The sequence below is a fragment of the Pituophis catenifer genome, unplaced genomic scaffold (assembly GCF_029215685.1).
Source record: "Pituophis catenifer annectens isolate HBS135680 unplaced genomic scaffold, rPitCat1.0.hap2 SCAF_7, whole genome shotgun sequence".
NCBI classification, from domain to species: domain Eukaryota; kingdom Metazoa; phylum Chordata; class Lepidosauria; order Squamata; family Colubridae; genus Pituophis; species Pituophis catenifer.
The window spans coordinates 72,551,556-72,566,939 of NW_027256887.1; the positions used below are offsets into that span (position 1 = coordinate 72,551,556).

The 15,384-nt window shown below is 39.5% G+C and overlaps 1 protein-coding gene across 7 annotated transcripts in view; it reads right to left on the reverse strand.

Moving 5' to 3' along the window:
• The window catches only part of CHRM2 (cholinergic receptor muscarinic 2), a 193,299-nt gene extending 178,438 nt beyond the window's left edge, over positions 1 to 14,861 (reverse strand). For 2 of the 7 annotated variants that reach the window (XM_070947586.1, XM_070947582.1), the window contains exons 1-3: positions 14,686 to 14,861; positions 13,744 to 13,925; positions 11,794 to 11,906 (exon numbers count right to left, since the gene is read on the reverse strand). The gene's annotated coding sequence lies outside the window, so the exon portion shown is untranslated. Of the gene's footprint in view, positions 1 to 11,793; positions 11,910 to 13,743; positions 13,926 to 14,152; positions 14,197 to 14,463; positions 14,515 to 14,660 lie in introns of those variants that run through there. The other 5 variants (XM_070947583.1, XM_070947580.1, XM_070947581.1 and 2 more) reach the window with 5 other exon arrangements.
• Positions 14,862 to 15,384: the final 523 nt, after the last annotated feature.

A 15,384-nucleotide genomic window follows, 5' to 3' on the forward strand; every position in this document is an offset into this window, starting at 1 on the left:
CTAAGCAGCAGCGGTTAAGTGAAGTGTGACATGACCCTCCCACCTTATGATTTCAGTTCTGGCTGCACTTGTTAAGCAAATCACTCAATGCCTCAATTTGCGAGTTCCTAAAGGCTTCCTCATTGACTTTGCTTGTCAGAAACTGGCTAGAATGCTCACAAATGGACCACAGGGCAGTGTAACCCTCATAAAAGTGCACTGATTGCCAAGTGCCCAAATCACAACCACCTGACTGCAGAGAGGCTGCAGTGGCCACAACTTTGAGGTATAGCTGTAAATCTTCTTTTTCAGCGCCATGATACATTTGAACAGTCCTTGAACAAGGGGTCAGCAAGTGAGGATTACCTGTACACATTTTACTAAAAGGGGATAGGTATTTTATGGGTAAAGATACATGGTTCAGAGACAGTATAATTCATCAGATACAAAAGCACAATATCTTAGGGCTGGCGAAACAGATTTTCCCTAGTTCTGCCTTCCATTCCTGCATTGTCTCCATTAGAGGAAATGCAATCTGATATGTGTTAAGTGACCTTTTGTTCCCAAAACACATCAACACACTTCTCAAATTTAAAAAGAATGGGCTAAAGAAATATGTAGAGAAATTAGGAATATTATTCAGACTTCCTAGAAAAAAACTAGACTAGACTAGACTAGACTAGACTAGACTAGACTAGACTAGACTAGACTAGACTAGACTAGACTAGACTAGACTAGACTAGAATAGAATAGAATAGAATAGAATAGAATAGAATAGAATAGAATAGAATAGAATAGAATAGAATTTGTATTGGCCAAGTGTGATTGAACACTCAAGGAATTTGTCTCTGGTGCAGAAGCTCTCGCAATGAAATGAAATGAAATTTTCCCTAGTTCTGCCATTCATTCCCACATTGTCTCCATTAGAGGAAATGCAATCCTATTTTGTTAAGTGACCTTTTGTTCCCAAAACACATCAACACACTTCTCAAATTTAAAAAGAATGGACTAAAGAAATATGTAGAGAAATTATGAATATTATTCAGACTTCCTAGAAGAAAACAACAACTAGACTAGATTAGACAAAAATAGAATAGAATAGAATAGAATAGAATAGAATAGAATAGAATAGAATAGAATAGAATAGAATAGAATAGAATAGAATAGAATAGAATTTTTTATTGGCCAAGTGTGATTGAACACACAAGGAATTTGTCTCTGGTGCAGAAGCTCTCACAATGAAATGAAATGAATCTTCTTTGGAAAACTAAAAAAATGGAAAGAAACATATTTCATCTCCTATGCAAAGCACAATTACTTAACTCACTTGAATTTAGTTGAGTATAAATGTGCTTATCACTACAATCATATGATGTCAACTTTTGACAGGTCCCAGTGACTTATTCCCAAGTAAAGCCTATACAGGTTTGGAGCTTTACAGTCTAAAATTAGAGATAGCATAGCCTTATTTTGCTCTGTATTCTAGATTAAGCCAGTCACACAAAATGTTTAAATCAATCAGATTTTTTTTTTAAAAAAAAAATACAATATGGCCTTCATAAATCAGGCAGTATATATTTTTACATTTTTTAAACAGGAGTACTTCTAAATCTTGTTGACGGCAAGCAACATCTTACAGGAAGCAATCACTTCTCTTATTTTCATGCACAAATCTTCCTTCTTAAATTGAAACCTGTGTCACACATGCATGTAGTCTAAATACAAATTTTTCTTGTTTTATAATTATTTCTTATTTACACGTAAGCATAGGTTAAATTAACCGGCGGTTTATAACACATAGAACTCACTGATTAAATTTTCTAAAATATTATAAAAGTCTATTTATGTACTGTATACAAGTGTACATACGGTATGTGTGTTTATTTCTATATATGTTTATTTCTATATACACATATAAATATATAGAGATGCTAGAGAAAGACAATCAGACAGACCTTTTTTTTTTTTGAGGTTATGTATCAGATACACAGCCAAAAACCCGCAAGACCATTAGTGACATCCAAAATCTTGCTATGGCTTCCAAAGATACAGAGTGGTTGCTAAATTGTCATTTTCAACATCCAAAAAAAATATTGCATGCATAATAGGAGATCTATCACATGATCTATGTTTAGTTTTAATTAAATATAAATGCAAATGAAATGTTGTTCATATCATGGCCCCAGCTACCATGTTTGAGAATGTAGCTAGGAACCTGCCAAAGCCACATTCACTTTCCATTCCAGGAAAAGATGGATACCTTGGTTATGCATTTAGAATGGAGTGGAGTGGAGTGGAGTGGAGTGGAGTGGAGTGGAGTGGAGTGGAGTGGAATGGAATGGAATGGAATGGAATAGAATAGAATAGAATAGAATAGAATAGAATAGAATAGAATAGAATAGAATAGAATAGAATAGAATAGGAGCCCCTCTCCCATAGAGAGGGGCTCCCTCCCATAGAGAGGGGCTCCTCCGGGTGCCGTCGGCCAAACAATGTTGACTGGTGGCCCCTAGGGGGAGAGCCTTCTCCCTGGAGGCACCTACGATCTGGAACGAGCTCCCCCTGGAGATACGGAGGATCCCAGATCTGCACACCTTCCGTCACGCGCTTTCTTATTTCATCAAGCTGGCCTGGCCTAAATCTTTTCCCCTTTTAAATGTAAATTTTAATTTGTTTTTAAATTATTGGGTATTTTAAATTTGTCTCAGCCAAATTATTTAATTTGTTTTTATTCTATTTTAAATTTTTGTATTTATGTGTTTTATTCTGTGGCTGTTCACCGCCCTGAGTCCTTCGGGAGTAGGGTGGTATATAAATCCAACAAACAAACAAACAATAGAATAGGATGGGATGGGATGGGATGGGATGGAATGGAATGGAATGGAATGGAATGGAATGGAATGGAATAGAATAGAATAGAATAGAATAGAATAGAATAGAATAGAATAGAATAGAATAGAATAGAATCTGGAAGGGACCTTGGAGGTCTTCTAGTCTAGCCCCCTGCTCAAGCAGGAGAACCTATACCATCTCAGACAAATGGCTGTCCAGGCTCTTTTTAAAAACCTCCAGTGATCAAGCATTCACAACTTCTGAAGGCCAGCTGTTCCACTGGTTAATTGTCCTCACTGTTAGGAAGTTTCTCCTTAATTCCAGGTTGTTTCTCTCTTTGATTAGTTTCCAACCATTATTTCTTGTCCTGCCCACTGGTGCTTTGGAGAATAATTTGACCTCTTCTTCTTCGTGGCAGGCCCACAAATACTGAAATACTGCTATCGTGTCATCCCTAATTCTTCATTTCTTTAGACTAGCCAAACCCAAAACCTGCAGCCATTCTTCATATGGTTTAGTCTTTAACATTTGAACAATTCATTGACTACTTCATGCCCTTCAACTTTGGCTTGCTTTCCTGCAGCCATTTCATTACCAGGCCAGATAACATCATCAGTGCATGGGAGACTGGAGTTTTCTGGCAGTAAACACATAATGATGATGTTACCTTGTCTGATAATGAAATGTGGGCAGGAAAACAATCCAGTTCAAAGAACATCAAGAACTCAACAGTTTAAACTATATATTCTCTAGGACTGGGACAATTTTTGTCTCAATGGGCAATTTATTTATCACAAACAAACATTCAAAATCTTATCTCAGTAAGCTACACAGCACCTTTGTATATAGAAAGTCAAGCTTCCCAACATTAAAAAGAAAAGGAGAAAAAGAACTAAAGCTAAGAGGCCAAGTTTGTGAATGAAGTATAGTTTGAATTAAAGATTTCCAGGATCAGACCACAAGTCACATTTTTAGCTATTGCATTCTAGACACTAATTTATTTTGGATATTTATAATCTGTCTTCTCTGCCAAATGGCACTTGGAGCAGCACACAGCATTAAAATATTAAAAATACATAAACAGCCCTAGAAGCCAGCTAGTCCGAAAGCAACTGCAAATACATCAGCGGCAGCTGGAAAGCCCAGCCACAATGCTGCGTCATCCCAAGAGACTTTTTCTTCTCCACCTGCTGATGGGAAAAAACAAGGAGGAAGCCAAGCAATTTTCACTAAGACACACATGATGTAAAATGGAGTCAAATGCCTATAAAACCCCAAATGTTTTCTCCTAGCTCTCTTGAGCAAGGAGCCGTATCCATAGGAGAACTAAACACAGACCGACAGTTAGGCAGGCAATAGATGGGAAAATGTACCTTCTGAATTGAGGGACACACGATTAATGACTAGGGCCGTGATGGAGAACCTATGGCATATGTGCCTCAAGTGGCATGTGGAGCCATGTCGCCTGGCACGCGTGGCGTCGCCCATTCCTCTTCCGGGTTTCTGGTGCACATGCGCATACGATGATCAGCTGGCCTTTGTGCATGCGGCAGTGCTGGAAACTGGAAGAGCTGGTCTTCCGTTTTGCAGCATGAACATGCACACTGGCCAGCTGATCGGCGCATGTACATGAGCGGCAGTAACCGGAAGACTTGCTTTCTGGCATGCATGCGCATGCCGGAAATGGGAAGTACCTTATCTGGTGTGTGCATGTCCCCTAGGCAGCTCTTCTTCTTGGTTGTGGCCCTGATGAGCACACTTTTCAATGTTTGGTACCCCTTCCCTGGTGCACATTCCATTTTTGGCACTCTGTGCCAAAAAGGTTCACCATCACTGTACTAGGGGTTCATTTTTTGTCTGAAAAGGAAAGAGGTAAATACAAATATGGGTAGATCTTTTTTGTAGGCATCTGATATTGTTGTTGTTATTTACATTATTATTATTATTATTGGTTAATCTTTAGTGAGATTCACAGCCTTTGAGGCTGGTTAATAGCTCAGCTGCTCGAGTTCTAACCAAGGACCTAGGAACTGTTAAGGTATCGTCGGAGGATGTAAGCTGTTCCGAGTAAGGTGGTTTTTTGTAGAGTCAAAATGTAGATTTAGAATTTAGAATTTCTAAATAGCGGGGTAGCCCTTTGGGTATTGCTCCAAGGGCTCCAATTACAATCGGGACAACACACAATTTCTTTTTCCACAGTCGCTCAACTTCAATTTGTAAGTCCCGGTACTTTGTGATTTTTTCTTGCTGCTTATCTTCAATTTGTGCATCACCAGGTATTGCAATGTCAATGAACCATACTTTTTTCTTTTCAACTATTGTTATGTCAGGTGTGTAGTGGACCAAGTGCCTGTCAGTCTGAATCCTAAAGTCCCACAAGACCTTGAGTTTCTCATTCTCTAAAATAATAATAATAATAATAATAATAATAATAATAATAATAATAATAATAATAATAATAATTATTATTATTATTATTATTATTATTATTATTATTATTAATAATAATAATAATAATAATCTTCCACTATGTTATGTCTACTTTAAGGTTTGCACTGAAACTTTAGAAAGTTTCTTGCTGAAAAATGGATTGGCGGGTTCTGCAGCACCTTGCTGCTTTTGTAAGAATGACAAAACCAACTTGAGATCAATACAGGGGTGAAATGCTCCCGGTTCGGACCGGTTCGGCTGAACCGGTAGTGATGGTGGCTGGTGGTTCGGAGAACTGGTAGCGATGGCGGCGCGAGGCTCTGCCTACCCGCCCGGTTGTCATTACTTCCTGGTTTTAACCAGGAAGAAATCTGTTTTTTACCCTCTGCACATGCACAGAAGGGTTTGCACATGTGCAGAGGGTCTGTGCGTGCACTTCTGAACTGGTTGGGAAGGTAAGTAGATTTCACTCCTGCATCAACATGTCACCAATTCTAACCCTTTTCCACAGGTTTACATCCCACAGAACCTGGAAAAGGAGAAGGACTTACATCAAAATACCAGGAACTGGAAAGGTAAAATATTTCTATGATCTGAAGAGAAACCAGAGTGTAATGCCGCTATACTGCTTTCATCTTACACAGAGACAACCCAACTTGACTATCCCACCGCCATCAATTTTTGGAATTATGACAACAATTATCAATACTGGGGCCATAGGTTTCCCATCCCAGTTCTAAAATGTAGAAGAAAGAGTTGACATCATTAAATGCCTGCCAAAGTTCATGCGCTAGTGAAGAACCAACTGCCATACTTTGGAAATAGGATTTCTGTTGCTCCTTCTCTTTATTGTTTCTGCTCTTTCAATTATCTTATCCAAGTAAACAACTTTTATAGTACATTCTGGTCCCAGAAGGAAAAGCAAAGCAAACAGGTGAATGCAGCAAGGATGAAATGAGGTTAGCTGGAGACCATCTTGTCCAAGAATCTCCCAAAACCTGGAACTAATTCTGTAGCACACTTGAATAACTTGGAAGTATATTCACAATAAGTTACATGTTTAGTAATTTTCTATAAAGAATGGCTTAATAGCTTTGCAAAAAAGATATTGAACATTTAAATTCAAAGTGTATCTGCCGAGTGTCCTAGAATCAGTTTCCTTAGACTTTTACAAATTGTAGCTTCAACCTGGAGAAGAATTAGGAGTGCAAAAAGTCAAGGTTCAGGATTGAACAGAGGTGTCAGTGTAACTGAGGAGCAGGCTACAGTTAAAGCTAGAAAGAACAGAAGCTGTGGCAACCACCATGGAAAATTAGATTGAGATCTATGGCGACAAAGATCATGAGATACATAGATTAATAACTGAACGAAGAAGTATCTGAGTTCCTCTATAAATTATTGCTTTCTTTAACATCAAGCAAATGCCTCTATGTCAGAAGGACAACACTGACTCTACTAGTGGAACACCAAGAAACAATAAGGAGCACGTTTAGCACTCCTGAGATTTGCAGAAACATTATGAAAAATAAGGATAAGGAAACTTTATCAGCAAATCATTCCAATCTGAACTTGCAACCGCAGATATGGAACTGGGGAAGGAAAAACACAGAAAACTGGAAGACTGAGGGTGAACTGCTTAACTTGAGTGGCTGTCTGGAATCTTATGTAACAGAGCTGTTGTAGTGCGCAGAGCTATAATGCAACATTTTTTTTGTAGACACTACTTGTTGAACTCCTCTAACAGAAAGCCATATTTGTTGAGCTTTTCCTAAAGATAGTTGAAAAGGGGAAATATTATTTGACTAGAGAACCAACCTGGTATATCTTGGATGGCAGTTCTCGAAATTACGATCACGTTGACTTTTGCTGACTCAAAATTATAGATGCGTAGTTCATTATGTCTGCAGACTTCCAAACTGGGGGATGGCTTGTTGTATACTGAATTAGTATTTTTTTAGTTACTTGAATTAGTAAGTTCCTTTCATGAATGCTGTCTCATTTCTGCGAGTCTTTCATATTCTACATCTAAACTCTGGTTATGCAATGACCTTGGCTCGTCTTGAAAAGGCTAACCAGACCTGGTTAATATTTGGAATGGACACCAATAAGAAATTCTAGGATTCGAGACTAATCTGAGGATTTTCTCAGATCCTCCTGGAGTTAACTTAATTTGGAAAGATTCTTTATCTTTGTTTATCAAAGAGAGCATATGCATGTACACTGAGAGCATATGCACCAAAGACAAATTCCTTGGCCAATAAAGAATTCTATCTATATCTATCTATCATCTATCTATTTATCTATCTATCTATCTATCTATCTATCTATCTATCTATCTATCAGCTGTATCCATGATTTTTTTTCAAAGTTCTATAAACTCATGAGCAAAGTCGTTGCTTTTGAAAAAGGGGACTTATTCTTTGTAATAATTTGCACCCAGCTGTTCCCCTATGCAAGTTTGTTAACAGCAGTTTGCATACCCACTTGCAAAGCTTATGAATGTTCATTAGTCTGTGGGTGCAAAGTCTAGCCAATATGCTCATTTATATCTGCTTCTTATCATACCAACTTTCCAGCACTTGCAGGAAACAATATTGGGGGCAGTTTGAAGCCTTCCCAATGAAAAAATATTATCATGCACAGATTATTATCTTAAGATGGGGTGAGTTTCAGAAACCAAAGGAAAACAAGCAGAGGAGAAACAAGCAAAAAAAAACATTCACCATACAGCAGATGAAGCTTGGATGATGCGAGAGGGACTGTAAACCTACTTTCTTCACCTACAAAGTTCTCCTCTGTCTTGAGAACTCACTTTCTTCAGCATGGTAGCTTCCAAGAAACATTGTTTCACTATAGTGGGATGCTGATTAATTAGTCTTCAAGTGAGTACATCTCTGATTTACTGCAAGCTCACACCCCATTACGCAAATAAAACGTGTGGGAGTTCCAAGCAGTATTTAGTTTGAAGGTAACCCCCCACCAGAACCCCAGAAGCATCTTAATGGGAATCAGCCTTCCTAATGATGAACAATGGATAAATAAAACTTGTTTGCTAAGTTGAAGTGTTTTCTTTATTACTATTATTATTTAAGGAATCAGCCACTCCTTCCTCCAACACAGAGAACAGAGAGATCCTTTGGCATTTGGAACAAGATGTTCCCCCCCCCCAAAAAAAAACCTACCACAAAAATAAGCTAAAGGTTTTTGTTATTATTGTTGCCGCCGCTGTTGCTGCTGATTGATTGGTTGGTTACAGACATGAAGCAGGACACACAATATTTTTTCTGACAGAAATTTTTGGGGACATGAAATGTTGACCACTGTTCAGGGCAGGATAGTAGAGAATTTCGTAGAGCTATTTAAGAGAATGGTGAGAGCAGAAGAGCATCAACAGAGCCTTGGTAGCACAGTGGACTAATGCACTGTTATTAACATCTGCTGCTTACAATTACTGCAAGTTCAAATCCCACCAGGCTCAAGGTTGACTCAGCCTTCCATCCTTTCAAAAGTAGGTGAAATGAGGACCCAGTTGTGGGGGCAATAAGCTGACTTTGTATAAATATACAAAAGTATGAAGGCTATTGCTTAACGCATTGTAAGCCGCCCTGAGTCTCCAGAGAAGGGCGGCATATAAATTAAAGCAAAAAAAAAAACACAAAAAAAAAACAGCAGCCACTGAAGTTGAGAACTACCTTGGGAACCCTTCAAGAATCTGCCGCAAGCTGTAGTGAGAAGAAGGGTTCATTTGTCTCAGATTTTCCATCCCATGAATTCTGCAAAGCCTTTTTTTACCCGAACAGGATCTTTCTTGACACAACAGACTAAATAGCAAAAACAAGGGCCAAAAATCAAATACAAAAGAGCAGACAAGGAACCATAAAACAAGTTGTGAGGAAACATTTGGCCACAAATCTCAGTGTCTTCCACTATTACCTGCCGTTTGATCTGTATAAGGTTGTCTGAGGTATCTAAATGCAGAAGCTGACGAGCTCTCCTTTATTAACCTGTAAATTGTGCCAGAAATGTTTTTTTTACCAGATCAATTTTTTTCTTCAGTTTAATTAGTTTGCCAACTATCTAGCAGCAAGTTGCATGTCCTCTGCTGGAAGCGTTTGCCAGAGCCCTTGATACTCATTCGATGCTGTAGATGCTAGGACTTGAACTCAGTACAGAGGCACAACATGGCCTCTGTCCTGAGATATGGCCCATCTCACGGGTGAAATGCTCCCGGTTCAGACCGGATCGCCTGATCCAGTAGCGATGGCGGCGGGTGGTTCAGAGAACCGGTAGCAAAAATCCCTGCGCCCCGCCCCCAAGCCCAGCTGAGCCACGCGGCTGGTTTTTTTTTTTTTTTACTTTTAAAACCATTTTTTCTACAACCTCTTCAGCTGAAAAAATGCTTTTAAAAGTAAAAAAAAAGCCTCTGATGATCGTGCGGCTCAGCTGGGATCATCAGAGGCTTCTAAAAGCATTTTTTTTCTGCAATCTCTTTGGCCGAAGAGGTAGGAGGGGAAAAAAATGCCTTTAAAAGCCTCTGGCGATCCCAGCTGAGTTGCCTGATCGTCAGAGGCTCCTAAAAGCATTTTTTTCTGCAACCTCTTCGGCCGAAGAGGTAGGAGGGGAAAAAAAATGCCTTTAAAAGCCTCTGGCGATCCCAGCTGAGTTGCCTGATCGTCAGAGGCTCCTAAAAGCATTTTTTTCTGCAACCTCTTCGGCTGAAGAGGCTGTAGAAAAAAATGCTTTTGAAAGTTAAAAAAAAAAAAATTGGCCATGCCTACCCAGTCACATTACCCCCGCCACCAAGCCACGCCCACAGAACCGATAGTAACAAATTTTAGATTTCACCCCGGCCCATCTCTATTATTATCAGCAGATACATGCTGGAATATTTGGTGAGATCTCTTTATCCCAATCTGTCTGCTATGAAGGACAGATCAGTTGTGCAGCTTGAAGATATCGTCTTTTCTGTCTCTCCTGCTCTCACACGCACATATGCTGATTGCACACTCTCTTAATTGTTGAAAGCAAGACATAAACTCACATCCCAGTTTTGTTCTCTGTTCTATTGCTATGCAGACCTGCTGACCAATTTGCTGGTAAACAGTACACTGACTTTAAATCCTTCCTTGAGTCAGTTTTAATTTTCCCCAAATGTCACTTAAGATCATGGTAATGGCTATTTTATACCAAAGGATAAAAACTATTTTCATCAAAAGTAGCCCTACTTCCCCATGATCTGTTAAAAGAGACAAAATTAGAAATTGAGGGTTTCATCAGTTATCTGTAAATAATCTCAATGTTATGCACGTGGTGGAATCAAATTACACCCTGGGCTCAAAAATTGCTTTTAATTCCTTTTTTTAAATAAAGGAAAAGGAAAATTTATCCAGCTACCTAGCATAGCAAATAATTTAGCATCTAGTACTTGCAAGAATTCAGAAATATATGTATTTTCCTTATCATGCAAGTGAAACCTGAAGTTAAACCAAGTGAAATTTGGAACATGTCATATTGCTCTAATGAGCTGCTTAATCCTACACCTCTTTTCTCCTGCTATGTATTCAATGATATGTCCTAAAATGACTCTTCTTCACCGATTGAAAGATTGCAGGTTCTAATCATTGGCACCTTTACTCTCGAGTAGCTACTGGGAGGTTTGTAAGCAACTCACATCTAAAGATAACCCACACTCTTTGCTTCCTACAGGTTTCAGCAAGGAATCTTTGGTGTACAATTTCTATTTAAACAATCAGTACTGAAAACTGCAGGGGGAATGAAATTAGGATAGTGAGGTCAAGGAAGAAAAATAACACATTCCTCAATTCACAGGATTTAAAAATCTCAGTCATGTCCTTGGATGGGAATGATTCAGAAAGAAAGAAAGAAAGAAAGAAAGAAAGAAAGAAAGAAAGAAAGAAAGAAAGGAAGGAAGGAAGGAAGGAAGGAAGGAAGGAAGGAAGGAAGGAAGGAAAGAAAGACCAACAACTATGCAATAACAGTCTGTTTTGTACTTGTATGGGAGACGCCAGGAACTCTCAGCTAAGCTAGAAAGTTGGAAAGAACATTCTGGAAGAAAGGAAGAGTAAACCACTCCTATATTGTAGCAAGAAAACAATCTGGATCATGCCCTCACCAGAATTAAGCCCAGTTTAAGAGCAATTTACTACTACAACTAAGTCTCAACTATATTTACCATATCTTAATTGCAATTTCCTTTGCTGCTGTTGCTTTTTTGCAACCAGTTAACAGATGCTATTCAATAACTTTTCCAACCTATTATGAAGATCTCTTTGTTCCTTTACTAATTTTATACTTTTAAGGTAAGGAACGTGGGATGGCACCACCTGTTAATTTATCCCCAAATCTAGTTGGATGCCAACAATTAATTATTACATGTTACAACATTCCAACATGGATTGATAGGAATTAAATGCAATCCATGTGTAATGATGGCACACTTAAGTTTTTAAATGTGTGCAAGTACTGGACACCACAATGAGCTACATTTGTGTAATCCATCAACCATACTCATCGCAAAGTATTTATCCATACCTGCAAGCACAAGATCATTTATATAGCAGCCTAGATCTTGCTGGCCTTTGCAAATCACACATTGCTGGGTTCCTTCTCTCCTTGCACAAGTTATCTCCTCTTTATCTCCATTGCTGCTTTTTTTAAAAAAAAAAAAAACACTCAGTTCGATGTTTTCTTTATAGGGAAATTCAACAGGGAATGTTTTTTAAAAGGATATTGTAAACAGAAAGGCTATAAAAAGAGCAGGACAACAAAACAAAGCAACCATTTCATTTAGAAAACATGGTTGTCAATTTATTTATTTTTTTAAAGAAAACGTGTATTACTGTAGACACTCAATCTTACATTATATTCTGCTTACCCAGTGTGAATATATGTGAAAAATTATTTCAGAATGTGCCCCATCAGCTGTCCTACAAATTCCATCAAAGCTGATGGATCCAAAGAGCACTAGGTTATAGTCACTGTTCTTCTCCATTCTTGTTTATCAGACCATGTCTAGAATATTGCATCAAATTCTGGATTCTTGTTTATCAGACCACATCTAGAATATTGTGTCCAGTTCTGGATTGTTGTTTATCAGACCACATCTAGAATATTGCGTCCAGTTCTGGATTCTTGTTTATCAGACCACATCTAGAATACTGCACCCAGTTCTGGATTCTTGTTTATCAGACCACATCTGGAATACTGCATCCAGTTCTAGACACGGCATTTTAGGAAGGACACCAAAAACTGGAATGCATCAATCTTCTCAAGAGAAGACCAGCCAAGATAAGAAAAGAGTTTAGAAAGAAAAATGGAGGACAAATGGAGATACTGGGAATATTTACTCTGAAAAAGATGAGGAAGACAATTGATGTCTGCCTTCTAGTATAAGAAGTGTCATCATGCAGAGGTTAGGATTACCAACAATTTCTGTTCTGTTCAACAATCGAAAAGACGTTTTGTGGGGTGATAGTCACCCTTTCACTGAACTGTTTAAATAAAAGCCAGATAGCAACCTGTTTGAGATGTGGATTCCTGCATTGGGCACCTAGATAATCTCCAAGTTTACTTCTAAATCCTACCATACATCCTAAGTTTCTAATGAGGATGTGATATCCGTCAAAGATCCATGTACTTTTTCAAGGACCTGAAGATGAATTTTCAGGAAAGAAGGGATCTTTTCCATTCCTGCTGTTTATTTCAATCTTACAAATCTCGCATGTTATAATTCTGGTGATCGACTATAGGAATTTTAGAACTAAATGCATGCCCTTCCACTATATTGTGCTATTCAAAAGAACACCAAATTCTGCACCTTCGGGTCAAAATGAAGTCCTTTTAAAATTGCAGTCCTTAAACTGGACCTGTTTGAAAGCAAATCTCACTCAAATGCATTTATCTCCAAGTTTGTGTATCTGGGGTTTAGATAGTACCATTCACACATTAAGTATTTCATATCATCAGGATTGAGTTTTGTACTTTTCTGGCAATTTGTGCTCCAACCTTTCCTTCATTACCATTTTAGGCCCTCTAATCTTTCTATTCATCCTTGGATATGTACGTCATCTTTTTTTTTTTTAATGAGTCCTGTCTTTGTTGTTGTTTTAATTCTGACAAAGTGAACTCTAATCCACAAAGTACATGCTACAATAAATCTTTAAGTTTTTAAGCTGCTGCAAGAACCCTCTTTCTTTCACCCTATTTTCATTAAGGATAATTTCAAGAAGTCTCAAAACTGCCAAGAAAAGGGAGTAGGGAGACACATGGGTTTTTCACATCATGTTCCTGTTTCAGTCCTATAATTGAAACAGGAGATATATGTAAAGTCAGTCTTCTGGTCCTCATCAATTTGAAAACAGAAAGACACACACACATACCCTCAAATAAAAAGAACCTTTCCAAAAATCTCCAACCATCCAATGAAATATAACTACCATATTATGGCAAAAGAGAGAATCAAGAATAAGAAGAATTTCCTACCTGTATTCTTGTTCCCAAAAGTTTCATTTTTCTTTCGTCCTGCACACTTTTTTTCTGATTTTATTATTTTTTTGGCAAACGGTGAGTCTGGAGGACTTGGAAACCAAGACTGCCGAGTAAGGAAAGCAGACTGCCCAGGAGTCAGAATCCAGGAGTAAGCTCCGTATCTTGATCTTCCATATCTTTCCAAAAGAAGAGGAGGGAGGGGGCGGGGAAAGGAAAGAGAAATGGGATAAAAAAGGGCACATTAGTTCACGGTGGAGATGAAGATGGGAAAAGCAAATCCCAAGCTACTATCTTGTGTATCTGTGACCAGAGTAAATTTCTGAAGCAATTGGATACATCGCTAAAACCTGATGCTCAGCCTGATTCCCTTGAGTAGGAGACCCTAATCCTCACCAACCAATACCTTTCTCAGAAATTTGCATCCCTGCTCTACCCGGGACTAATCCTCTCGCTGGAGCCTTAAAGCAAGAACCCGTTTCGCCCGCGGAACTGGCGGCGCGTCCTTCGCCGATTCGCTTCGAAGCCTTTCGCCTCGACTCGTCCGGTTTGCAAACCTCGGACAGAGCCCGACCTACCGGTTCGCCTAAAGGGGCACTTAAACCCGGGGCAAAAAGCCCGTGGCCAAAAGGATCCGGGTGCCCTTGCTGGGTGTTTTTTCCTCCCCTGGCATCTCTCTCTCGCGCGCCCTCGCATTTTTCCTCCTCCTTTCCGTACCGTTCTTGCTCCGAATTAAGAGCCCGATCTTCGAAGAGCTTAACCTCCCCATTCCAAACAGATCTGGCCACGGAAGGCTTAGATTAGAACATTTCAAGCAAACCAGCCCCAACCATCAAGAGGCGTTTTAGGTGGCAGCAGCATCATTAAACCAAGAGCTAAATAAACGCTGCGCGCCCTTCCCCAAAGTTCCTCACCAATAGAAGCCGCGTTGCCAACCACCTTCGTGGGAGAGAGCGAGCGCCCAGGAGGTGAGTGGATCGAGCGGATCTCCTTCTTTGCATGGGAGTTTGATTTGCTGGGCAGCGCGGCGGCGGTGGCAACTCTACTGGCTGGCTCTGCTCCGCCACCGTTTCCCCCGCGCGCCCGCCGCGGCGTTCGCAGAGCCTTGCAGAAAAGGGGTGGAGAAGGCGCACAGGGGAGCGCGGGCGAGCTTTGGCATTTTCTTTCCCTCGGACCGGATTAGGCGTTTCTCCTCCAATGGCAACGTCCGGAGCTGCTGATTGGAAGCCATCCCCGTTAAAAAAAAAAAAAAAATCTGCTCTCTTAAGAGTCTCAGCCACAAATCCCATGGAGGTTTTTTGGGGGGAGCGGGAGTCAAAACAGGCAGGGCTGCAATGTTGGACCCATTGACCTGGGACTACTTGAATGCAATATGGGCAGAATTTACTTTTGGGAAAAAAAAATAAAATCAAACCCATCTGCAAGTCTGGCCGTGCCATTTATATTGCTTGAATGACAATGCCCAGGAAGTTCTATTCAGTGTATATTCAGTAAAAGCAGCAACTGGCTGTAGTGCACAATTTTCAGAACCCTCATATTTTTTTTTAGAAAAAGAAAAAGACAAAACATTTTGCAAAGCACTTCATTGCCAATAATTCCAACCTGATTTGTCAATGTCTCCAACAGAGCTATCATTCC